Source organism: Aythya fuligula, chromosome 5 (genome assembly GCF_009819795.1).
Source record: "Aythya fuligula isolate bAytFul2 chromosome 5, bAytFul2.pri, whole genome shotgun sequence".
Lineage (NCBI taxonomy): Eukaryota > Metazoa > Chordata > Aves > Anseriformes > Anatidae > Aythya > Aythya fuligula.
The window spans coordinates 14,921,418-14,946,872 of record NC_045563.1 but is presented as its reverse complement, the minus strand read 5'-3'; the positions used below and the strand labels follow the sequence as shown (position 1 = coordinate 14,946,872).

Genomic DNA, 25,455 nt, shown 5'->3' with positions numbered 1-25,455 from the left:
CAACAAGTTATTACTTTAACATAGATGGAAAATTGAAAAGCTTGAGCTTTTATGGCTCCTTTGAAACTGGTTGCTAAAGTACTTTGCAAAATTTAACTTTTTAGGAGTGTTTGGAATTCTAAACTACTCCTGAGTAAAGTGTTCACATTACTGAAAGCTGTACAGCAACTGGAGTTTAAAATGGGGGCTGGAGAAAAACATATTACTTGTTTAAATCTGTAGAAATTATTTGATTTAGTTAGGAGGTAATTTCCCAAGCTGGATTTTATCTAAAATTCTGCAGTTGTCACCTGAAGCTTATGGGAAGAGACACAGGATATTTCATGAGAACAAGTTATTGTGACCCTTGCATAATGCCTCAGGACAGATGATTCAGGATGGTCTCTTTTGACAAAGTGCTGGTACAGTATAAGTGTAGGTAAGAATGCTATTTATTGCAAACTTGCTAATCTGAAGTTTCTATATTTTGTTGTTCTTGGCATTCTTAAAAAATAAACTGTACAAGTCTGGTAGACTAAAGACAAGGAGAGTTATTCTGCAATGGGGATTGTTAAGAAATGCACAGCTAAGATTGCAAAAAGTTGTTTTGTAATGTTTGAAATTTTACTTCCTGATGACTTCATACAATGGTGGAGTTCTCTGATATGTAGTAGGGTAGTTGAGCAAAGCATTATGTCAGAACCTTGTGTAATCTTCTTCTGAACATGAGGATAAAAGCACAAGCTAAAACCAAACAATGGTAAATTCTGGTGGAATAAGAAAGAGTAAAGCATATAAATGCCTACTATATGAGACTATAATGTCTACAAGGGGACTAAAAAGCTAAAACTTTCTTATGAATAAGAATTTTTTGACTTTAGACAATGTTTTCCATCTGTGGATTGAAAAGCATTTTACTAATCCTAATGAAAGCATCACATCTCTTTGTGGGAAATACATATTATGTCTGGTTTGCATATGGGTAATGATGAAAATACTAGCTCTCAGTTTTCAATACTGCTCTCAAGTGCTCCCTTCAAAAGCTGCAAGTTGAAATAAAACTGAGCTGTGTTGATGAAAAGGAGGTAAAAATAATGGATTTTGGACAGAAGTCCTTTTAACCTTTCCAGATTGTTTTTTCCATGACAGTCACAAGAGTGTGCTTACACAGTGAGAATTCTCATTGTGTCTAGTTAAGTCATGTTAATTAGAAACAGAACTATGGACTCATTATGTTATTATATTCTTCTTTGTATGTAGCTTGGTTGATATATGGTGGCTCTGTTGAGTTAATGAGTCATGCGAGATGCAAATATACTTTCTTTTTTCGTTCAAACTCTTTGAAGTACATTACCATCCTTGCTGTGGACGTGCTCAGAAGAGGGCTGTGGTCACAGGCTGTCTCTAATGCAAATGTTGTTATGTATTGATGCTGGAACTGAATCTTTCATATGTCTTTTTATCACAAACCCCAAAAATCTTTCCCATGCAATGCATGTATCAAAGCAGCTACTAATACAAAATACCTGCACTTTATCTATCATTAGTTTATCAAGCAATAAAGGCTAGCATATGTTGAGAATGATCATAATACATTCATAATAATTAAGCACTGCCTATTCTTGAAGGGTATAAAGTTAGAGAAAAAATTAAAAGAAAGAACAACAAAATCCATCACATCTGTTCAAGATGTACACTAATAAAAGCCGGCTCCTACAGCCGTGCTTGAGAGAAAGCTGGGTGCTTCAGGCAAGCAGACAAAAACAGGTCAGCGCTGGCAGTTGGCTAGATGGCCTCCTGAGGTCCAACCTGAATTACTCTATGAGTTCATGATTTAAAAAATAATTTTCTTTTTTTTTTTTTTTTCCTCCCCAGTGGTTGCTACCATTCCTTCCCAAGTTCAACTGGGTCTTGAATGAGCAGTGCTATGTGGAAAATAACGCACAACATTGAAACTGAAGCATGGAAACATAAATTAAAATGTTCTCATAAATCAAGATGTTCTACTAGTTTTTACTTACCAGCTATGAGCTGGAAGTTGCCATTTTGGTCCACTAAGACACAGTAACTGCCATTAAGAGTATATCTAATCCACACTGATGCAATGAAAAATTGCTGAGCTTAAACTGTTCATTCAACAGCTGATTGGTGGTGACTTTTCATTTATGAATGATATGGAAAGGGTGGAGCAGTAATTTCTGAAATTGCTCCAGCCAAGTTTGTAACAGGTCTTTGTCCTCGGTGAGAAATCCATTTGCTTCTATGTGTCCAGATTCCAGGTACCTATATATCATGTAGCAAAAAAATAATAACTTAAAGAAATGTTTTCAGATAAATTTGTCAGTTGAACCTTAGTCTTGAAAATTTAGCTAGAACTGTTTAAAAACACAAATGACTAAATTGAAATAATGTTCACTTTTTCACAATTATTGCCAATTATTTGATCCTGGAGAATAAATCAGGGGAGAATTTGATCCAGGTAGTTAATTACATGACATGAGCAAACTGCAGTTCACAATTTTCTTCCTTCTTATCCAATTCCAGATAGCTCCTGCCAGGATTCCAGCCTATTTGCCTAACACCTTTGCCCTTTTCCATGTGTTTCAATGTTATCACATATTGCCCTCGTCAGTCTACACCTCTCTTCTCTCTATCACTTTTCCTACATCATTTTTTTTTCCTCTGATATTTCCATTTCTTCTTTGCCCTAAGCCTGTGCACCACTACTTTGATCCCTGGCCTGAGCTTTGATTAACTCTTTCTTCTTTGTGGGTCTGAGTGCATTGTATAATTTATCTTTTATCTTTTATCTTTTGGGGGATGAGGGGTGATTGAGCACTTTAGAGTTTTTTCAAGAGCTGATTGACCTAGCTCATTTCTGAGTGTGATTCGTGCTTGGACCTTATACAGTTCATAAAAACCTGAGGAAAAAAAATGGCTCTACCTCCATGTATCCTGATGTCTTACTATAGTATCCCTCCATTCATCAAGAAGGATGATGTCTACAACTGTATTACAGCCCTCTCTTAATGCAGCTGAAGGATCAAAGTCATTTTCCTTTGATGAAGGTGCTGTAGTGTAGCTTCTTTCTCTTCCTGGACAAAAAAAATGCTGCCTCTTTCTCAAGTTTGGCTTAGATTTTAGAGCATTTGTATAATGTAATCACAAGACTATTAAATATAAAGTTGTTTGTCAGTTTAGATTGATGTTGATACATGCATTGGCATGATCTAGATGTGTTCATGTACAAGTACTACTCTTTTTGCAGGGAACATGATCTGCTTAGATGTTGAGGGGACTGTCTGAAGGTAGTCCAATGGCAGCCAGTCCAGCTCTGCAGCATTAGAACTGATTTTGTATCTGACGAAAGAGAAGCGCTTTAGCAGACAGTCAAGCTTAATCAAAACCAAACACAGTTCTTGAATTTCTTCATGTTATTGGTACAGTTAGAAGTAATCATGAACATTTATTTTAAAATATTGCTGAACTGAATCCAAAGATGCATCTTAAGCATGCTGAGTCAGCTTCCTCATTCTTATGTACAGGGACTTGCTTTTAAGCATAAATAAATTTATTCTGCATATTAATACAGATATGCACAGAGTACATCAGGATTTTTGGTTAAAAATAAAAGTAGCATAATTATTAAAAAAGCCCATTTCCACTCCTGTTTTATTCTGTATTCCAGATTTGTTATTCTTAGAAGATTCTGTATTCTGGACAATGATAACTTTTAGTAGTAGGAGGAGGTTTTTTAGAATTTTCTTTAGGTCTTGGGATTATTTTACCATTTGATTATATTTCACCAAAGAAAATGGGCAGGATATATTATTTAGTGCAAACAACTTGCTAAGATGCATAGAGGGAATTGGTTAGGCTAGGATTCTCTGAGCAAGACACAAAGAAAAAGTACATTTGAATGTCTCTGGTACTCAGGGATGTTCATGTAATATTTAAAATGAATTGATCCTCATCTGTCAAAGCCTTTTTCATGCTAGAATAGTATGTGTGAAAACCTAAATAACAGTGTAAAACTTGTATGCTTGCTAGCATCCTGGCTCTTTGAGGGGTTGCATTCAGCTCTTGCTGACTTTCAAGGGGAGCTAAAGATTCTCAGAGTACTTCCTGGGACACACAGACTCTCCCAGGACTAGAGAGGGTTACCTGTAAGACCTCTGCAATGGTAGTGTCACCTTCCGATGTGAAAATGACCCTTAGAATAAATTCATTTTTTTATAATCAGTAACTGAAATGCCATATTGCACAGAAAACTATAGAACCTCTAGTGTTATTAACATCCTAAACTTTGGAACATACATACACACTGACCTCTATTCCTAAAATGTAACTGTGAGTGCTGTATTTTGTACTATTTAAAAATCTGTGTCTTTAAGCTGGAAAACATAAGGTGAGAATTTTTACACAAGGATTATTAGATCTGATAGAAGAAGGATAATTCAGATATTCAAAATAATTTCTAGAGACAGATATACTTTGTAGAGTCAAAACATGGAAGTTCTTAATGCTTAACAAGATAGTTATAAATTTAATGACCACACTTTTGTTTCTGAAAGCAACTACTGATATATGGTATCTCTTATCCTATTTTTTTCTCTTACTGCCCAATGCTAAACTGGCCCGAATTTTCAGGAGTCCAGATGTCTGTTCATTTGACATCAGACCTTTTTCAAAGACTTCTTTGGTGGGGAACTCAAAAATGGGCATGCTAAAAGGACAGAGTCCATGATAAGTGTATTTAAAAGTCAAATGTGAATTGAAAACAGGATGGGCATTGAGAATTCTGCCACAAAACACCACAAGCTCTGTTGCACTGACAGTGCTGGGGTTGGTATCAGCCTGACACAGTGAAAAATATGTGTTAGTGAGCAGAAAGCACTACATACTTTGTCAGTGGTTGTTTCTTTCCACGTAGAGGTGCTTCTCTTTACTTATGTGTACTGTGATAGATGATGCAAATGTTTTAGTGTTCTTTTTTCACAGGGGTACTGCATGTGATGCTATGTCAGTGGTTTGACTGGAAAGCAACTCTTTATTAGTGGGAAGGCCCCTGAAAGGAGCAGATACACAGCCAGGTTGCAGTTCACACAAGAGGAAGATTTTCCTAAGGACCTAGATGGGGTGCAGGAGTAAAGCTGGGGCGACTCAAGATGCCCCTGAAACTTGCTGGACTGAGTAGTGGGCTGAGATTTCCTCCATAACACTTAAAAACCTATGTTTTCACCTTCCTATCTGCAGCTTTTGCAGAGGGAGTGGAGCTGCTGAGTGTCTGGAAAGAGAACTTACCTTTCCAACCAGCCATCAGAGACAAAGGGAATTGCCAGCTTGTTAGTGCCTAGGGACATGCGAATGCTTCTTCTACACGATCAGCAGCCATAGCATTATCAAAGGGCAGGCAGTTTTCCATGCACATATAAGCTTTGGATACTTGGATACAGCAAAATACAGAGTTGTGAATATGGCAAAGGAAAGAGTATGCAAATTAAACTTAGTGCTACAGCTTTTTCAGACAAAGCCCTGAGCTATCAGTGATTTCTTAGGCAAGGATTTGGGATTTGCTGTATCTTGTGTGTGACTCAGAGCTCAAATGTGAAATGTAGTCTTTTTTTCTTCTTCTTTTTTTTTTTTCCCCACATTTCATATTGTCAGTATATCACACAGATGCGCATTGGCTCCAGCCTCTCTAATAACTTGATTAATGGAAATAAGGGTTGATTTTTTATTTTTTATTTTTTCCGGAATGCAATGTTTCCACTAATTAGAAAGAGCTAGGTTGAGCCCTGCTATGGAAAAAAAAAGAAGCAACTGACAGTATTGAAGTGTTAATAATTAGAAAGCTTTAAATTCTTGTAGAACGCTGGGTTCTAAAAGATTTGGTGGCATTGAAAGTGGGCAGTATGAAAGGTGACAGCTGGACTGTAAATTTTTGCAGCTGGGGAATTTCTTTGTTTTATGCTTGACTAACACTTAGCTCAGTGGCATTTTGGTCTACAACTGGACTCATTGTACAAATAAATGGGATGTTTTCTTTTTTGGCCCTGAAGGCAACAGGCATGTGCTTGTGCAGCATGCATTATCTGAGCAAATTCAGACCCAGAATCAAACTGTTACATCTGTGAGAGCTCCAGGTCACAAAAGGCTTTCAACCAACTCCTTCCAAGATGTTTTTGGTAAGTTTGTGGTCTTATTGTGCACAGATGCCCGGGGGCACAGAAACCAGCTGGCAAAAGCCCTTGTCATCAGCCTCTCAGAATATATTTTCATGGGCTTCAGTGGGATTTGAATTAGGCTTCTTAGGCTGAAGTTTCCTTGGTGCCAGTAATTGGGTCAGCTATTCAAAAGTGTTCAGCACTTATGATTCTTGCAACGACCTTCATAGTCATGTTTTCCAGCAAGTCCAAAGACCTGATGTGTTTTAGGCTAATGAAAGAGCAGCCACAAATGTGTTTATTTCTATCTAGGGGATGCAGAAATATTAAAAGTTCATTCTCCACATATGCCCCTAATAATACTGGTAAAGATAAAATGTTCTGTGGTACTGGTAAATGCAGCTTTCACATACATATCCTTGATAGATTTTGGAGTTTTCAAATACTTTTCTGAGGGAAGTAGAAACAATTACAGTAGACAAATATACCAAATTTTCTTTCTCTCTTCTTACCTGTTTGTTTCTAATCAGCGGAAAGCTTCTAATTTCCTTTCCTCTTTGGCATGCTAGAAATTAACAGAGGAAGTGCACATGCTATTTCACTTTGCCAGAGACTGGCTTATACAACAGATTTTTACTCTGTAAGACAGATTTTGCTGTATTTGTGCTTTTTTCATCTCCCCCTGAGGAGTATTAACTCAAAGCAATCACAAGACACCCATCCTTGACTGCTGCTTCTTGAACAGTTATATCTTCTTTGCTTCTTGCTTCTGTATTTGAAGCATTTTTAAAATATATTTATGGAGAAAAGCAACAATCAAAACAACAAAAAAAATAAAGGCTATCTCCTATACAAAAATCCTAACTATTTGATGTGAGAAAGCTTGAATATACAAAATACTTTTGTTCCTGTAGAATTTGCTTTCAAAAACTGCATCCTTTCTACTGAAATGAAGAAAGGTAGAATGCTCTGCAAAGTGCAGCATTGAAAAAGGAAGATGCGTACCCACTTGGAAAATGCTGAGCTGCTTGGGAAGCTATAGACAGTGCATGTTTATGGACCTTGTTTTTTAAGCAATCTCCAGAGCTTGAACGGATTACAGTGATATTTTAACAAGGCTGCTGGCATCCATCACCAGCTTTCACTTACTGAGAAGGCTGAAAGATGGAAGAATGTAATTATTTCCAAGTAAGCTAAATGCTAGTGGCTGATTGTCACAAGAACTTCGGTGCTTTAAACTTCTTAATCTCCTGCCAGGCAGACAGGTAAGTCTCGCGGGCTTCTCTGCCAGCCTCTGTTTTGGTAAGGGGAAGGGGCTCACAGGGGACTGGGATCAAAGGCAAACTGTATTTCTTAAATGTTAAATATGCAGTATCACACCTTGTCATTTTCTGTCTGTCAAGTTACAAATTCACTACCTATAGGCTGAAATATTTCTGTGAAGATATTATTGCTTTATTTAGCCAGGATCTGCCTATCATTCCAGACTAATCCCTAACATATGCAATTTTTTTGTATACATTTATATGCTACTGGAAAGGGACACGTACATAAATCATCCCTATCTAGTGAAGTAACTCTGTTTAAACCTCTTTCTGTCATCCTATAATTACTTCTAGATTGATTACTATGGTTAAAGCAATGTTATTCCATATGATAGATGTGATAATATGTATAGGACTAACCTTCTAAAGATGATTTTTGTTGAAGAGCTTTCTCCTGAAAGTACAGTTTCCTGAACTCAGATCTTCAGGCAGCTTATGTTACAGATAAGGTCTGCAGCACTGTAGAAGTACAGTGGTAAACAAGGGGTTTCCAAGCTCACAAGTGGGAATTGACAGCATCAAAAATAGATATTTCTTTCTCTTTCACCCTTGAAAGAACTGTTATTCTCTCTAAGTAATGGCACTGCTGTGCCTCTAGAGGTGAGGCTTCCTATTTGAAGACTTTTAGCATAAAAGACCTCATTACCATTTAGAAAAAACAGAAGACATTTTAAACATAAATAAGTTTTGTCTTAATGAAACTTTTTTTCTGTTGTCTTCTGAGAATGCTTACCAGCTTTAGGAATTACTATGATTATTGAAAGGCAAAGATTTTACATGTTTTTCTAAGTTTTTTGTTGTTGTTGTTTACAGGAATGATAGTCAGAGAAGAGAGTATTTTAGGCTAAAATATAAATATGCATTTTTTAAAATTATTTAAAATATGGTTGTTTACAGAAAGCAATTAATTTAGGTTCTATTTTCAATCTGGCTATGATAAATGAATCAAAGCCTGCTGGCAGACACAATTCTAAATAAATTTCTAAGAATAATTAGATGTGTAATTAACAGAAGACTGAGTTATTATCACTTTCTCCTCTGTATAATAATTCTGCATAAAAACATGAGAAATGGCTCTCATTAAAATCTCACAGCAGATCAATCTGCAAAAGGGAGTGAAACATTAACACAAAGCATTCAAGATGTGCAAACACGGTGATTAATTAATTAAACAGAGACTGGCACAGAAAAAAAAAAAAGTCTAAAACCAAAGGGAACAATTAAGAAATATATACCTCTTGAAAGCTATATTTTTACACCCCACCTTTTCTTTTATTTTTTTCCCCCAAGGGACTCTTCAAAGTCCCTTGTGAATCTATATTTGTATAGTTTGCTTTTACCTTTTTGCTCTGAAGAATCAACCTATACCTGTGCTTTATTCAACTGTAAAATTTTCAAAATATTAATCACTGGTGTGAGTGATTACTTAGGAAGGATTCAGAAGTGTATGGCAGAGGGCAGCTGATGGGATTTGCTTTCCCCAGCTATGGGCAATTCTCTGAAGTTTAGGGACTTGCTGCTCTGTTTCCAATTACTTTCAGCAAAAGGCTGCTTATGAAGGTACCTCCGCTGGTGGCAAAAAGAAGCAAAGCAAAGAGCTGAAAAGTCTTTTGTGAAATACAGAATAATTAGGAATGCTTTGAAAGGCTCTACCAGCCTTTCTGGTACTGAGATTCTGGAGAACAATGGTATCCAGAGTAGAAATGCCAGCAGTTACTTAAATCTTTGCTTGTGTCAAATTCCTCAAAATGCATTTACTCAAGTACTGTGCAATATTATGCCAATACTCATTCTCTGCTTTTTAGAGTATTTAATATTGTTTAGGGGTTCTTTGGCTGCTGTGCAGTGTTCAGTCCAGCAAGGTTGTCCTGTGTGTAGTGCAGTAGTTAAGAGCTCCAAGTGAATCCTATGAATATTCAGTATGTTACTTTTTCTAATGCTTGGAAGTCTCTACCTTGTCTTACCCAGATTAAAAAAAAAAAATAAAAATAAAAATAAAAAATATTCTATGGTCTTAAATAGTAATGTCATGTAATACACACCCAAGAGCTTAACAGAACTATAGTAAGACTAATTTAGTCAGTGCCTTTCTAATCCTTCATTAGCATACTATTATGTATTTTTGCTCAGTGGGTATATTGCCTGTTGAGAAATAATGTGAATATTTATTCAGCAGTAAAAGTGTTGCTGCTTAACTTACTCAAGAGCTTTTTTTTTACCACGAGTGAACATTTTTATCTAGAAAAGGATTTCAGGCAGATGATCACCCTTGGGATTCAATGAATTCATGCATTGCATGTCCTATCTTACTACACGGCTGTATAGAAAGATTGCTGTTCTAACCAGATTCCAGTTTGAACAGAGGCACTGCAAACATGCAGCCGCCTCTCAGAAAACCCTGCCTGTCTTTCAGAACGGGTTAATGTACATGCAGTTTCTTTAAGCAAAATCACAGATACAGGTCCATCTTCATTTGGTGCAGTAGACTAAGCAGTTTTTATGAGACAATGCCAATCTCCTAGGAGCAGAGTGCTTTGCTACCCAAGTCAGAGGAGTTGGATCAGACCACTCATTTTGACATGTAACTTGTGCTTGGTATTGATGATCCAGAAAGTATCTGTTGCTGTTTCGTCTTTACAGAAAATGGTGCTTTTGGTCGAGATGTCACTTTTTAAATCCGTTGAGATTATTCATTTATATTCCACGGAAGAAATATATTTAGTGCATGCATTTTCTGCAGTGAATATGGCTGCACTACTAGCCAGGTATTCATATTTTTGATACATTTTTGATAAAGATACATTGAAATCCTCTTCTCAGTTCTAGAGTGACATAAGGAAAGTAGTATGAGATTACCAGTATATAGCGATTTTAAACTGGAGCTAGCAGTTGCGATGAACAGTTATTACTGTGTATCTGCTGTTACTAGCTTCAAAGATGTAAAATATCACTGTAATTGGCAAATGTAGGTTTACTTTCCTGTAAGTGAAATTAGAATCAGATCATTTATTTCAGACTAACCTGTGAAAGCATGAGCAAACCCAACAATTAGTAACCACAAGCAGTTACCTTTTATCTTTCCTTATTCAGTTAGAGGTTAAATTGGAGTAAAGTAGCATTTATTTAAAAATAAAGACAACCACAATTCTAAAATGTTTTCCATTTCACTGGCTTTACTTACCACTGGCTGTGCAAATTTCTTACTGATGCAAATTTTTTCCAATTGTGATATCCTAGTCAGATTTGCACTGATGAAAACTAGAAAAAAATAAATTAAAATGGTTTTCAATATAGAATATTGAAAATAATTATTATAGTAATATTATATTAAAAGTACATTAAAAATAGTTTTTAGAAATGCTAAATATGCTAAAAGTAGATGTAACTGTTTGTCTATGCTCTGCCATGCTTTTGGATATTTTCTTGATTGAAGGTATATTTCTTATGGTTAAATTTTCCAATTAATTGTTGATGATGATCTGAAAATACATTCACTGAAGCTCAAATTCTTATGAATGTATTATATGACATTTAAACTAAAAAGGCAAGAAATCAATTCAGTTGTTTGTGTTGCAATTGACTGAATAGTAATTGAGACACAGAATATTGAAAGGTCAAAATGAGAAACATTTCCAGAAAAATTCTTTGCAAACCATTTTCACGGGCTCTTAATTAAAATTTAACACATAATTGAATTATGCCTTTTGTTTAATACTTAATAATTTACAAGATCTGTTAATATCTTTGCATATATGTTAAAATTATTGTATCTTTTATATTTAACACCGCTTTTAAAAATGTAATTCAGTTCTCAAATGACAGTGAGTGAAGGCACAGCTTAAAATCAATGAAGGAGTGGTCTCTATCAGGTATTTGAATATGACTGGGATGAAGGCCAATGTTTTGGTAAGAAAGAAAGGAAGGAAGGAAGAACAAAAGAAAGAGAGAAGGAGAGGGAGAGAGAGCTATTTCATTTGTTTCCAGTGATAGGCAATTGTGTGTACTGGCGAGTTCCCCTGTGATTCAGTTGAGAGCCCACAAGGATGCCCAAGAAGGGCACCTTCTGATGGCACCTCCATCAATTTGAAGTACAAGGTCTTGCACTACGGGCCCTAGTTATCTGCAGCCCTGAACACCAAGGGACGCTGCCGGTCTGATTCACCTGCAGGAGCTCATGGTTTTGGTAGGACACCAGGTGCCCCTTTGCAGGGAAATGGAGGCTGACCAAGTCCTGGTTTGCTCTGGTCCTTAGGCTCACAGGACAGTCATTTTCTCAAAGAGGATGATAGTACTACAGAAAGGATGGAAAGGTGGGAAGAGGAAAGATAAATAGAGAATGTAATAGAAACAGAACATGTGCATTAGTCAGCCTTTTAATGCATAATAAAAAGCATTTATATGAGATGAAATTCAAGCTTGTGAAAGAGAGATGCTGTACTTGCTTTCTCTAAGGGACTGAATTTTATCTAAAGAGTTTTGTTTTTTCCAAAATTTAAACAAACAAACAAACAAACAAACAAAACACTAAATGAATGTTGACACCTCCAAACCTACGGTTGCTGCAATTAAAAATCTGAGGGTTCCTCCCTATATGGCAAACAGCTTGGTTTCTTTTTGAAATCAACACTTGTTGACTCATTTCCTTTTATTGGTGGTTATATATCATTGTTTTGTTCTGCAACGGCCCTTGCCTAGTACTTTTTATGAAATTTTCTCCAATAAAGCACTTCAACACTGTTTGGTGTTCCTCCTTGTAAAAATAAAGTACAAAACATAGTCCATTAAAATATCAATAACTTGTTTTCACACTTTTTAAAAATGTCACTGTTGAGGATAAAAGCAGGCACTGACATGAAAGTAATGGGCTAAAAGGGAAAAAGATTAAACAATTACAGCTTATGCCAAAAGAAGACTTATTTTACTATGCTTATGGAGAAAAATGTTCATGTTGACTCAGTAATTTCTTTGTAAGAATTTGGAAAATCTTTCCACCTTTCTCTGTCACCTTAGTCTAAACATTCACAAGTTTTCCAGCCTTTCATTCCTCCCAGGTACATACTCACCTCTGATCTTTTCTTTATATATTTCTCCATTTTGCCATACTACTTACCTGAGATCTTGTGCTAGAGTCACTATTCTATCTAGTATTTCATAAATTCATTATACAAATTCAAAGGATTTTTTTTCTTATGCTCTTAAATGGGGCCATCTTTTTCCATGGGTTGGCAAGACTCATCAGTCACAACAGTCACGATACCCAGCTGTATTTCACCTCCTCCTTTCTGTCACACCATTTTGTTCAGAAAAGAAAAAAGGAACAGTGAGACATTCCATAACCCTACCATAGCAGACAGAGGAAGTTTTCCTTTGTTTCCCTGCTCCTACATTGTGCAACTAATTTTTCTAAGCCAAACACACTCTCTTTGGTTCTGTTTCCTTTTACAGGCATTAATATACATCTCTATAAACCCATAATTTCACATTTACAACCCAATGGTCATTGTGTGACAAACTATTCCTTAACAAAAAAAAAAAAAAAAAAAAAAAAAAAAGTGAAATAAGATTTTAATCTATAAAGGGAAGAGACTGATAAAAAAAGATAATTAATTTTAAACACATAAGAGGAAGTTGCAAAGAGAAGCTCTTTTTCTTTATTGTAGTGAAAAAGACAAGAAATATTATGTTTAACTTTGCATCAATGGAGCTTAGAAATACCCTTTTTATAGTCATGGTAGTGAGGCATTGGAATAAATTGCCTTTCAAAAGCATGGAGACTCCAGAAAAAAAGACTTGTAAATGGAGACTCCAGAAAAGAGACTTGTAAGCACTGGTTAGAAAGTCGTTTCCTAAGACTAGCATGTGGCTGTGAGACAGAGGTGGGTTAACTCTCTTTCAATCTTGATTTTTATTATTTCTCAGCACTTTGTTGCAAGCATGTAAACTTGTGGGCTGAAGGGAGTAATGTCAGATATAAGCAGTGACACATAACAAAAATACATTATTTACATCAACCATTGTTAAGGAAACCTTTCTGGATTCATAACAAAATACATTATTTACATCAACCATTACTACAGGAAGCCTTTCTGGATTTATTCCTACTCAGGAACAAAGATGAGGTGCTATGAGAGATGGTCAGAATAAATATCTAAATTGGCAGAAGAGATTAAGGGATAGTGAATAGTACTGATTTTATTTTACTACATAAATCGATGATCATATAAATCAGGAACAGTCTACGTGTATTATATTATCTTAGTTTTAGTGTGTTTAACCTATGGTTAGTAGGCTAAGAGAACTTAGAAAAAAAAAGCATTTACCTGGAGGTAGTTCAACTATAGTGTTTGTTGTTTTTTTTTTTGTTTTGTTTTGTTTCTTTGTTTTTTCTTAGAAATATCCTGCAGTATCTTGTTGATAGGAGTCTAAATGACCTTCACTTACTAAATCAATATTGAAATTCCCATATTCCTCTCTAAACTGTACCAGGAGGATGAAGTAAACACTTGTATACATAGTCATATTGGATGAATTGAAAATGTTCTGTGATCTGTGTCAAACAGAAGCTCTACTAACTGATCTAATGGTCCTTGCTGAAGTTTAAATATACATAAAGCATCTAACTCTACTAAGAAAATGAAGCTACACTGTAGATCTTGCTTTATAAAGCATGAAAGCAGAGTGTGGTGGGGCTAAACTACTGTCAGAAAAGTTACTTTTACTTAAGATAACCTGTCCCCTTTTCACTGAGGCCCAGTGCTTGCCATTTAGATAGCACACGTGAGCTATAGGTTGGAGTTTTTCAAGAGGAGAATTATCTGTCTATTTATGTGACTGCAAACTAAGGCATTTCACACGGCCTTGCCCTTTAGCTTGTCCTATCACTGTAACAGAAATAAAGAACTGATGTAGCTTGGGTCTTTGACAGTAATCACATGTGAGCAGTTTGGCCAAGATCTGATATTACACCTAGTACCGGATCCCAGGGGGAGAAATCCTGAGGCCTTTTCGTTTCTTACATCTTACCTGGTCAATGGGAACACAGCTTAGTCAGTGTTGAGCAAATGCCATGATCTGACTAAGGATTTATCCAACACAAGAATGTCTTGTTTTGGATACAGTTTGAGAAGTACTGTTTATGTTATGAAACTTATTTTGGGAACAAGGTATTTGGAATGTCTTGTTTTTCAGTTTATTGAGCCACAGAAGTCAGCAGAAACCCTGCCACAAGCTGCAGTGGTCAGGTCCTGCTTAGGGTCTGTCCACTTGGCATCAACCTTGCAGAAGTCCTCTGCCGTTCCTCTGGGGCCATTAGTTGAGGCACTCTGGGATGAATCTCTCAGGGTCAGCTCCAGTTATCCACTTTTATGGGCCAAAACTAAATGGCATCATTGTTGCTTTTCTCCTGTCAGTGAGTTAAATGAGACATCGGTGAAAGCAATGGCAAGGTTATGTCAGAGAACTCCATTTTGCAGTCTCAGAGAAATACGTCCAGGCAATTCCTCTGGATGGTAGCTCTGGCTTACTGCATATCTTTTCAGTCAGAGAAGTATTTGCTCTGTCTGAAATGCAACATGATAAAGAGGTCAGAAATAAGTAGTACATTTGCACTATTATCACAGGAACAGAGCTTACGTGTATGAAAGTAGCTTCAGCTGGAAGTTCAATTTTGAACCCATGCATTGGCATAACTAAGGGAGTCACCCATCATTTTAATGACATCTTTGCCTGGAGAACCAGAGGGTTAACCCATCTTTGGTTTTAAGCAGGGAACAGCACCTCCCCACTGCTTCACCCTGCTCCTGCTGTGTCTGGGTGGGTTTCCCAGGGTGGGGACTGTTGCTGGGGGCTTCAGCCATGCCGCATAAAAGAGGGCAGACCTCCTCTTTTCCCTGCTGCATTAGCAGTGGTTTCACCCTTTCCTTGCAAAGCTTCCCTACGGGATGGCTGAGGGCATCCTTGAGAGCGGAGCAAGCCCAGGGAGGAGGAGGAGGCAGGCAGGGAGAACATCCCCTCTCTGAGCTGCTGTTGCTGCTGAAGCCGTGCCGGAGCTGTCGATGTGGCTCCCCAGAGTTAGTTGCTCAGCAACCAGAATCAATTAATATGCTTTGCAGAAAGTGCAGGGGAAGCCCGTGCTGCTGTCAGTGAGAAGGCAGGAGGCTGAGGGTGACTCAGGATCCCACCCCAGCCTGACACCCATTCAGTCCCACCCCATCCTCTCCAAACCCTGTATTAGCTACTATTCTTTATCTCTTTTTCTTTCCTTACAATGATTTAGAGACTGTATCCCCAAATCCTTCAGGAAAGGCAGCTTCTTGCTCAAGAACTCCCCTGCTTTGAGGGTTTTGCTTTTAGATCTCATTTAGGGTTATTTCTCAAGCTTCTTTCAATGCTTTTCTAGAAATTCTAATGTTCATGTTCATTGGGAAGGGAAAGGGACAGCTGCTGCTTTGATCAGATCATTTTAAAGATTCCTCAGCATGAGAAGGGTTGTTTGGTAGCACACAGTTGAGCAGCAGTAATGAAAATGCATCATGTGTGAATTGGGAAAGTTTTTGTCTCTTCCTTTATTACAGGTAATCAGCACTGCACATATGAGACCAAAGAGGTAGTACTGATTGTTGTGAAACACATAGGCAATAGAATAAATGAGGGGTTATTATTTTTTCCCCCTTTCTCTGCACAGAAATTTCAGGGCTTCAGTAAGGTATTCTTTTCTTTTTTTCTTTTTCTTTCTTTGATTTTCTTTGGAGTCCCTCTGATGACACCACGAATCTGGGAATGAAGAACTTCTTCATGCTGATTGGAAATGGCATTGCGGAGCTGAAACTTAACTGGAGGAAATATATCTCCTGAAGAAGAAAATATAATGCACTTTAAGGATCTGGCTTCTTGTGAAAAATTCAAGCCTAGAGAAAACTTGTCCGCTTTGTTAGGAAGAATGGGTTGGACAATTTTCTTCAATTCCACAGGATATCTGAGTGCCATGCTGAGCTTAATCTCTGCAGCATGCTCTGTGCTTCTCATCTCTTCCTGATGCACTGCATGGTAAGGCCTTTTTCTTTCCTTAATAATAATATTTCTGTTATGGTGAGAGCTAAAGATACTACCAATAATCACCTGAAAATTGAAAAAAATGTAAAATGCTAACAAAAAAACATTTGTCAGTATGGCTGTTTTCCAGGAGCAAGTGTTCTGATTACTGCAGCAGCTTTATAAGACCATTTCTGTCTTTTTCCCTTGCTTTTTGGCTGTATGTGTTTGCGTGTGTGCACACCTGTGTTATCAGCTGCACTTGGACTGGAACTTTGGTAGCTATATTGTAGGTATTTCCAGGTTAAAGGGGATGTTTAAGAATTTTCTCTGAAATTTCTATCTCTTTTTCCATCCCTCCATTCCTTTCCTCCTGCCTCCTCTTCCTCTCTCTGTCTCTGTCTCTCTGGGGTCATGGTGCTACACCTTCCCTGCACCTCAGTTGTGTACTGACCACTAGAAGGCAAAAATAGTAGGGGAAATAAATCCTGTATGAACATAAGAATAGCTACAAATCTGTATTATCTGGATAAACAAAAGCTACAGAACAGTTTTCTGTGTCTGCTAGCTAATGCAAGATCTGCAGGTACAAAAGATTTATTTATTTTTTCCTCACAGGAAACAAGTATCAAATGCAGAAACAGATCCTGGTTTTTGTGCAGTGTGAGGCAGATCCTTTTACAAATCAGAAAGTCAAAAAAAAGAGAAAAAAAAAAAAAGACCAATGTGAATTATGACAGTTACTTTTAATGACCTAAGTCATAGCAAAAGTAAGCAAACACAGTATGAGATGTTCTCATATCAAGTAATTTCTGTCATGTACTAGTGGGGTGTTAGGAATAATTGTAAATGAATTCAGTGAATGTTGCAAGATTTTGTTCATTAACAGCTGTAATTTGCCTTCATCTTCCTGGATGAGAGGTGCTAGAAGAGTGCTAGGTGATGTTATTAGCTAAATAACCGACTTACCACAATTTAGGGTCATTATCAGGAAATTGCCAAGCAGATCAGGAATTATAAAGTGAATGAACTGAGACAGAACAGCTTAGCTTTCCAGAAAACCTAGTTTACTTGGATTCCTGTTTCGGTAACATAGGGTAGAACTAAAAGTTGTAAGCATGCCAATGGTAAATATATATTTTCTTCTCTGTTCTGGTTGATCAGTGAATTTGGAAGAGGGAAAGGTGACTGCCCCTTGGGGAGCAAACCATGATAAGGGCCTGCCCCACTCTGAGGGTGAGTCCTACAGGGCTTTACAGGGTTTGAGATGGGCCAGAAGTGGGCCTGTGTGGCAGGTGTCACAGGCATTCCAGCTGGGTATGGAGGTGATGGAGTCCTGGCAGCAGGTTCTGAGAGTGGGGAGGATGCAAAGAGCCAAAGCAAAACACCAAGCCAGGCCAGGCCAAAACACCTCTCATGAACTGAGTTTAAAAGCTTAAAACCTGTTCAAAAAATCAAATTTTGTGTCAGTTCCCAACACGCCTTCTCCTTTTGCAGCGAAGGACTTCATAAGGTAGTTTTTTAGAGAGAGAATGGAAATGCAGCTTTTTAAAATCAGTGCAGCAGGAGGAAACTGAGATGATACAAAGATATTCTGGTAGCGTGGTAGTTTTTCAGAATGGAGGAAACAGTCTGGATTGTGGGAGTAAAGGTTCAAAATATGTATACATGTACAATGAAGTAGATTTTACCATCTAAAATGCACAAATATTTTAAGAATTGATAAGGAAGACTGAGGAAGGATAAGAGAACTCAAAAATGTCATCTTCCAAACTCCATTGTTTAAAGAAGCTCTCACTTGTGGAAGTAGTCCTCTGAGCTTTTTATGTGAACAAGGACTGCATGTTAAATTCAAATTTCCTACTGCAAATCTCCCCTCACATCAACAGGTCTATTTCAATCAATGGGACAACTCATATGAGTAAGAACTACTCATGTGAATAAATTAGAAAGGGTTTTGTAAGACCTGTCTCTTTGATTGTCATGGCAACAGATTTATTAGGCTTCTGGCATAATTTGTAATTCCCTTCTAAACAGAATCATTTTTCCTTTTACTCATATGAATCCTTTTGCCTTGCAATTAGGACAAGAAAAATAGGTCAACTGCATTCTGAAAGATCGTACAACTGTACAGACATGTTGTTAGTGAAGAATTATCCGAGTATGCAAAGTTTACTTTTATTAGTGGTCTCCAAATCCAAGAGGAGTGTATTCTTATTGGAATCATTCATTGTTTTATTTATTTCTGTGACTGTATTAACATTGTTACTAGGTATTATTATCAACTTCTCTGAAAATTCATTAAAAAGAAAAATTTATATATCATTGAACCCATAAAAATATTCACTATTATTAAGTAAAAGGAGACTTACCACACTGTCTTCTACATTAAATATGTTCATTCTTTTAGTTAACGCATGACATTTAGCTCTTTTCTAGATCTAGAAACATGTTTATATGCAATAAAAGCCCAATTTGAAGTCATAATCATACCAAACTTCCTACAGAATATATATATAGTCATATTAAAACATCTGGATTTTCTTCCCCCATGCAATTTTGTGTGCTTATAGAAGTCCATATTATTAGGATATATATTACATAATTAATATTTCCTTTGTTGTACATTGTAGAGAACAGTTCATTTTCAGAATACAATATAATAGAAATTCTTTTGCAGTGGGTTATGCATTATGGAAGAAAGAAAAATACTAGAAAATGCAAATATAGCAGCCTTTAAAACGTGTCCAATACACTAATGCAGCAATAGGTTGTGTTTTTTTTTTTCATTTATCCCTGTAATAACAACATACATATAGCAAGAACATTGATTATTTTCAAAGAAGTACATGATTCTGAGAAATAAGATTTTGCTCTTTGTCTTTAACAGACATTTCTATCAATGATTTACAGACACAGACCTCTTTCTTTTGTGTCATTTTTCATCATTTACTTTAAACAGCTGAATAACAGCTGTATTTGGCTTTCTGTGAATTCTAAAGCAAGTGAAAATAATTTCGTTTTCTTTTGGATACTATTCAATAATGGTCTGATGCTTAAAACACGTTTAATTTCAATCCATTGAACTGTTTCATTGGATAAACTATGTGAATTAGAGCTTGAATCATCTGCATGATCAGGACAGTTATACTAAGCAATGGAAATATTTTCCATACTTACAACAACTACTTCTAATCAAGAAAAATATTTTTAATAATACAACACGCAAGAAATTCCTACACCTGGAATGCCTTAAGAGGTCTTGATACAAGACCCAGAAAAATCTGATTTTTTGCAAGGCCCACTAAAATAAAACAAACAAACAAAACAACAACAATAAAACTGAGTCTTAAGGTTTTATTGCTTAAACATAAATAGCCATGGAAAGAGCATTATTCTTTTAAGAAATTTCAGTTGATCAGCACCTGTGTTTTCCATAAACCAGGAAAAAAAATTGAAAAGGCAAAGTTTTTTAAAAATTGGAAGATCTAAAAACTCGTATGTAAGGAAATACTGATTTTGAAATGACCTCTTTCATTTTAACATTATTATTCAGACTCATTTTTGTAACAAGAAATTGCATATATGTGTGTTTTTTTTCAGTGAAAGTTTACAACACTTAAAATCTCTCTCTCTCTCTCTTTTTGGTCAGGGACTTTTTATTTATTTATTTATTTATTTATTTATTTATTTATTTATTTATTTATTTATTTATCTTAACTGGATTTGTCATAGTTGTCCCAATATTTATTGTCTCTTACAGGTCAGCTCTTTAATTGCAAGCTCCCTGAAGGGCCATCTTCAGCACTACACATTGTATATCCCTATATTGCTGATACTGAACATCAATTCCTACCAGCTCTATGGTAGATGTAAGTTCTGATTGCAATTCCCTCTTTTAATTACTTTTGTATCTCCAGTAAAAAACAAGCCTTTATTTGCTGTGAGTTTTACAGATACTAGAAGAGGTAGCTTCTATTACAAAAACCTTTGAGAGGCCTTCAAAAGGCATACAAGCAAGGGGTAGAATTAATGAAGTATTAATATCCTTATTAAATAGGCAAGGAACTGAGGAACAAAAAAGAAATAAATAAAAAAATGCCCAAAGCTATACTGGACTGGCAAGGAAGAGTTCTGAATTGAACCCAAATGTCCTCATTCTTAGTTCATCGCTGTCCCTGCAAGGTTGTTCTTCATTTTCTTCATTTTTGCTTAATGACTTGCATTTGGACTTTTAAGTTAATACTAGTTCAAGTGTCAAATGTGAAATTACTGATGCGTACTTCCTTTCCAGTGTGACACAGTTGTCCTAAAAATTCTTTTTTCTCTCCTGAGCTGTTCCGTTTGAATGTAACCATTAATTATGCAATTGATTTGCTACACAGGGGAAATATATCCTAAGTTGAAGAGAAAATTCAAAATAGAAATATACTAAACATCCCATGCAGATTCAGACACGTACTGTATCTGTTTATCCTGTCAGAATTTAAGGATAGCTGCGAGGGCTCTGTAATAGCTTTGAGGGCAGAAACAGATTTAAACAGGAAAAAAAAAATACAGTTAAAATATAAAAAGGCTGATGATTTGTTTTCTAGAATTCACAGAGATCATTATAAAAACAACATTGTTTACAGAAAGATGACACAGCGAATATGATACCTAACAGAAATTCTTATTAATGATGGTCTGACTTCTCTTTCCAAGCTAATCTTTCACCTTTTTTTTTTTTTTTTTTTGAATATTTGAGTATTTTAAGTTCAGACACATAGATACTTAAGAACTTATCATAAATTATCAATACTTTCTTTCTTTCTTTCTTTCTTTCTTTCTTAAATGACAGCGACTAAGGGATCCAAATACCTATAAGGATATGAGCATGGGATTTATAACATTTGTATATTTCCTACAATATTAATAGATCAAGAAAGTAAATCTAATTATTATAATAAGGTAATCATTGAACCTCAAAAGGTAAGGTCTATTTTAGTTGGCTAAGGAAAACTGAAAAATAACCACAGAAGTCCATGAACACGAATAAAGAATTTTATTCAGGGTAATGGCCTCAGAAACAACAGACATAGGGAAAAATACTTGATGAGCTTTGATGAGTAGGCTTTGATGAAACAAAAGCAAAATAGATAAACAATGTCTGGTGCAACTCTTTATGAGAAAAAGAATGGGAGAATGCCTATTGTTGCATTAGTTTTAAACCAAGGTAGATAGAAAACAGTGGTGTGACTAGAAAGCAGCATGGTCTTTGTGATTATAGATCATATCTTAACTGTTTGTTACCTGTTTAATGTGGAAATTAATGTGTTACATATCTTTAATATCTGACTTCTGAAAAATAGGGATTAATCTCTTTATAATATATGACCATCTGATAATATGACTCTAGATATTGAAAAGCATCATTTTCTCCTTCAGGTGAAAGTGTGACAAATTTGATAAGAAAATTTAGGACTTCACTTTGACACACGCTGAAACTTAGCAATAGTGTAAAGTGAGGTGCTACTGAACCAAGCTAAGAGTATCAGAAACTTCCCTTAAGGAATGCAAATTTGATGCTTGAAAACAAAGCCATTTAACCTGTTGGACTCAGAAAGCAGATGGCAAGAATATTTATTGAGATATGTAGCCTGTGCATTGTTGGGATTTCTTTTTTACTTTGTGCCTAAAACAAAAACTGCTTGAAAGGATTTTGTTCAGGTATTCATAGCAAATGTAACTTTTCACCGACTATAGAAGCAATAAAATACTTAACAGAAGAAGACAAGATTTTGGAAGAGCTTTTAAAGTATTCTTGAAAGTGCTTTTTAATGGATAACCACAATGACCCTTAGGATAGTACTGTTTCTCTGCTGCCAAATATAATACTTGTTCTCTACCGGCATTAAACAATGCTGGAAATCCAAGCTTTCCTTAGGAAAAGACTTCCTTTTCACTGATGTCATTTCTATTTGTGTTAGGTTCCTGTGTTTTTGTTCCACAGCAAATGCTTTACATTGCATCAAAGTGCTTTGGAGCTTGGCACAGCTGGATGTGTTCAAAAAACGCTGCTACAAAAATGTATGGCAATCCACGTTGTACCTGCTCCTCTGGAGCCATTCTGAGATATTGCATATTATAAAGGGAACTGTGTTGTTGACGTGACTTTCTGTAACTCACAAGGTGTTTCAATGTATCATGTCACTGGGAGCATCCTAAGAGTGAAATGCAATGTACTTGGTAATATTTTTTTAATAGCACTAGCATATATGAGCCTGTTGAGGAGGGCTGGTCTTCTGCTCCTGATTGTGATCTCTCAATTCCTGCATCTGCTCCTGCATTTTCTTAATGAATTGTAAGGCATCATTGGTATCTTTGGCTCTAGTTGTCCCCACCCCAACACCAAAACCATGCAATGGATGTTCAATGCAGGAGTGCTCACAAAGCATCTGCTCCATCCATTCATGCTTACCGCAGAATAATTCCTGTCTTCCTCATTGAATTTTAGAAAGCTAGTAAGGAAAACTAGTGAAAACATATCTTCAGTGTTTCACAAGTGATAGATGAAAAGCATCACTAAAGCCTTATATTCCTAAAAATAAAAGAAAGAAGAAAGGGGATTGATATTACAAACAAAATCCTACAACCATATACCTTTCTGATCTCTCACATGGCTTTCAGTGTATTTATGAGCACATGCAGAAGGCTCACTAACTGGACATCAGGGAGATTTTACCATCAGAAACACTAGTGCTCCATACCTCACATCCTGTTCCTACCCACAGCCCTTCTCTGGAGCCTCTCCTGGAGATGCACCATATCCCTGCAGAAGTCAAGTTAAGCATGAAGAGAGAAAGTCTTTCTTCATCCCTGCAGGTTAAGCAAGGGATTAGTACATGATGCAAATAGACAGAATCAATAAGCAATTTCTGTTATAAAACAAGGGAGACCTTCCTAACATCCATTCTTTAGCAGTAATTCCAAATATTTTTAACAAGTTTCATGGATTATGTCTGATTCTTCCTCAGCCTTTCAGTGGCACCACCAAGAGCAAGTCCCTCAGCTGTATAAATGTGTGCATAAATGGTGTCTCTCAGGTGGTTAAACAAAACAGACACTACTCCTCATCAACCACTGCCATGTCTTACTTTCTGTCTTGGTCTGTGAGCTCTGACAGCATGGTCTCCTAGCTTCTATCTGTTATAGATCCTCTCTACTCCTCACTGCTAAGCCAAGTCCCTGCGCACGAAACTCAACTTTCATCTGTGTGCTAGCACAGGATAACTGCTACTGTTTTTAGAAATATAATCCATTGAAATGCAATGAGATGAGATGCTTTGGATATCTGCTTTTTTAAGGAAATTGCGACCAGGTAGGAGTTTTCCACTTCAGCTGCTTTGATTTGCCTTATACTTTGGGTATGAAATACAGAGCATGAACACATATCCTCTGTGCTGGGGTAAGCGCTACCATCCTACTTGGTACTGTCACAGTTGGGCTGAATTGAAGAGGAGCCAGAAACTCTGTACTTCAGGTAGTCCCAGTTCCCCACAGACATGTGGCTGGGCTGAAGCTGCTATCTGCTTCACACCTCCATTTCTCAGCTGTGGAGGTATGAAGTCTCATCCCTTCTTCCATTTATATAAGATGTACAGATGCTGAGTTCTTCTAGAAACCAGGTTACAGAGTGATTCAACTTCCAAATCTGTTCAGCAGGGTGACTGAACCTTGCTTGTGTGTCCCAATGTGAGGATTAATCTGTTAATGTTTGTAAAAAGCTATGTAAATGCTCTGTATCATGCTGAGAGGTCAGGTATTGCATTGCTCACTGACTGCTTCTCCTGACAGTTTAAGATATATGGCAAACAATGTCTATGCTTTCAGCTGATGTTCACTGATGTATCTTGACTGGCTTAACTCTCTCAGGATTTGGCCCTCCTTCTTTAGCTCACTGATGGGTGATACAGCAAAAATATACAAGGCTGCTTTCCACATAACCTTGGATACAATAAATATGTCGATTTATGTTTGTGCAGGACTGTTAACTCAAAAGAAACCTCATGATTTTCCTGTAGCATGAGTGCAGTGCAGGTCCTGAAGGACACATGGAAAGCAAAGAGGGGAGCTGGAGCTCAGTTCCCTGCTTGGCTGCAGGCAAGGAGGCAACAGCAGAAGTTGCTTCTGCAAAACATTGACAAGGATGAGTAGCTAGTTTCACTGACTGCATTACCATGTACTTGGTCCTGTTATCAACATTACATATGGATTTTTTATGTTGATTTTTAGTATGAATGAATAATATTTTCATTATCTTTAATGCTTTTTGCAGTTAGGGTAATTTTTCACTGAAATTTTCTTATGTCTCTATGGGTTTATCTGTATTTTCCTAAGCTGGAAAAAAATGCTGTGGCACACAGGGTAGGGACTGTTCTCAGCACAAGCTATTACTAAATGAAAGCAAGACATTTAAAGGGAAGGGACTTTCTGTGAATCTTTGTTGTCATGTGATCCTCTTCTTTGAGGCTACTAATTCAGAGCTAATAATTCACTATGTGGGTCTTTTTGTGGGACTAGCAGGGATATGGGCTTGAAGCATATGCTAGCAGATTGGGTGATTAAGTTATGAAAAAGTATTTTTTGTTTCTGCCATGATTGCATGTCTGGGCAGCTTTTGTTTTTAAAGCCTGATCCAATTCCTGGTGGAGTCTGTGAGAATCATGCCACTGGTTTCTTTCACAGCTAGATCACACTACTGGCTGGCTCCACCATTGCCGTCAGTATACGGTTGTCATGGTAGAACAAACTTTAGTTTTGTACCTTCTTTCTTTACCTGATTTTTAATTTAATTATATATATATATATATATATATATATATATATATATATATATATGTATATACAGTTTCAGAATAACAACAGCCTGTATAAATATACCCAGCCTCCATTGATTTGGCTTAAATAACAGG

The 25,455-nt window shown here is 36.6% G+C and overlaps 1 long non-coding RNA gene across 5 annotated transcripts in view; it reads left to right on the top strand.

The window, feature by feature from the left end:
• LOC116490202 overlaps nt 1–25,455 on the top strand; it is a 155,865-nt gene that overhangs the window by 112,779 nt on the left and 17,631 nt on the right. For 3 of the 5 annotated variants that reach the window (XR_004253343.1, XR_004253345.1, XR_004253347.1), the window contains 2 exons: nt 16,222–16,516; nt 20,265–20,373. This is a non-coding gene — a long non-coding RNA (uncharacterized LOC116490202). The other 2 variants (XR_004253346.1, XR_004253344.1) reach the window with 2 other exon arrangements.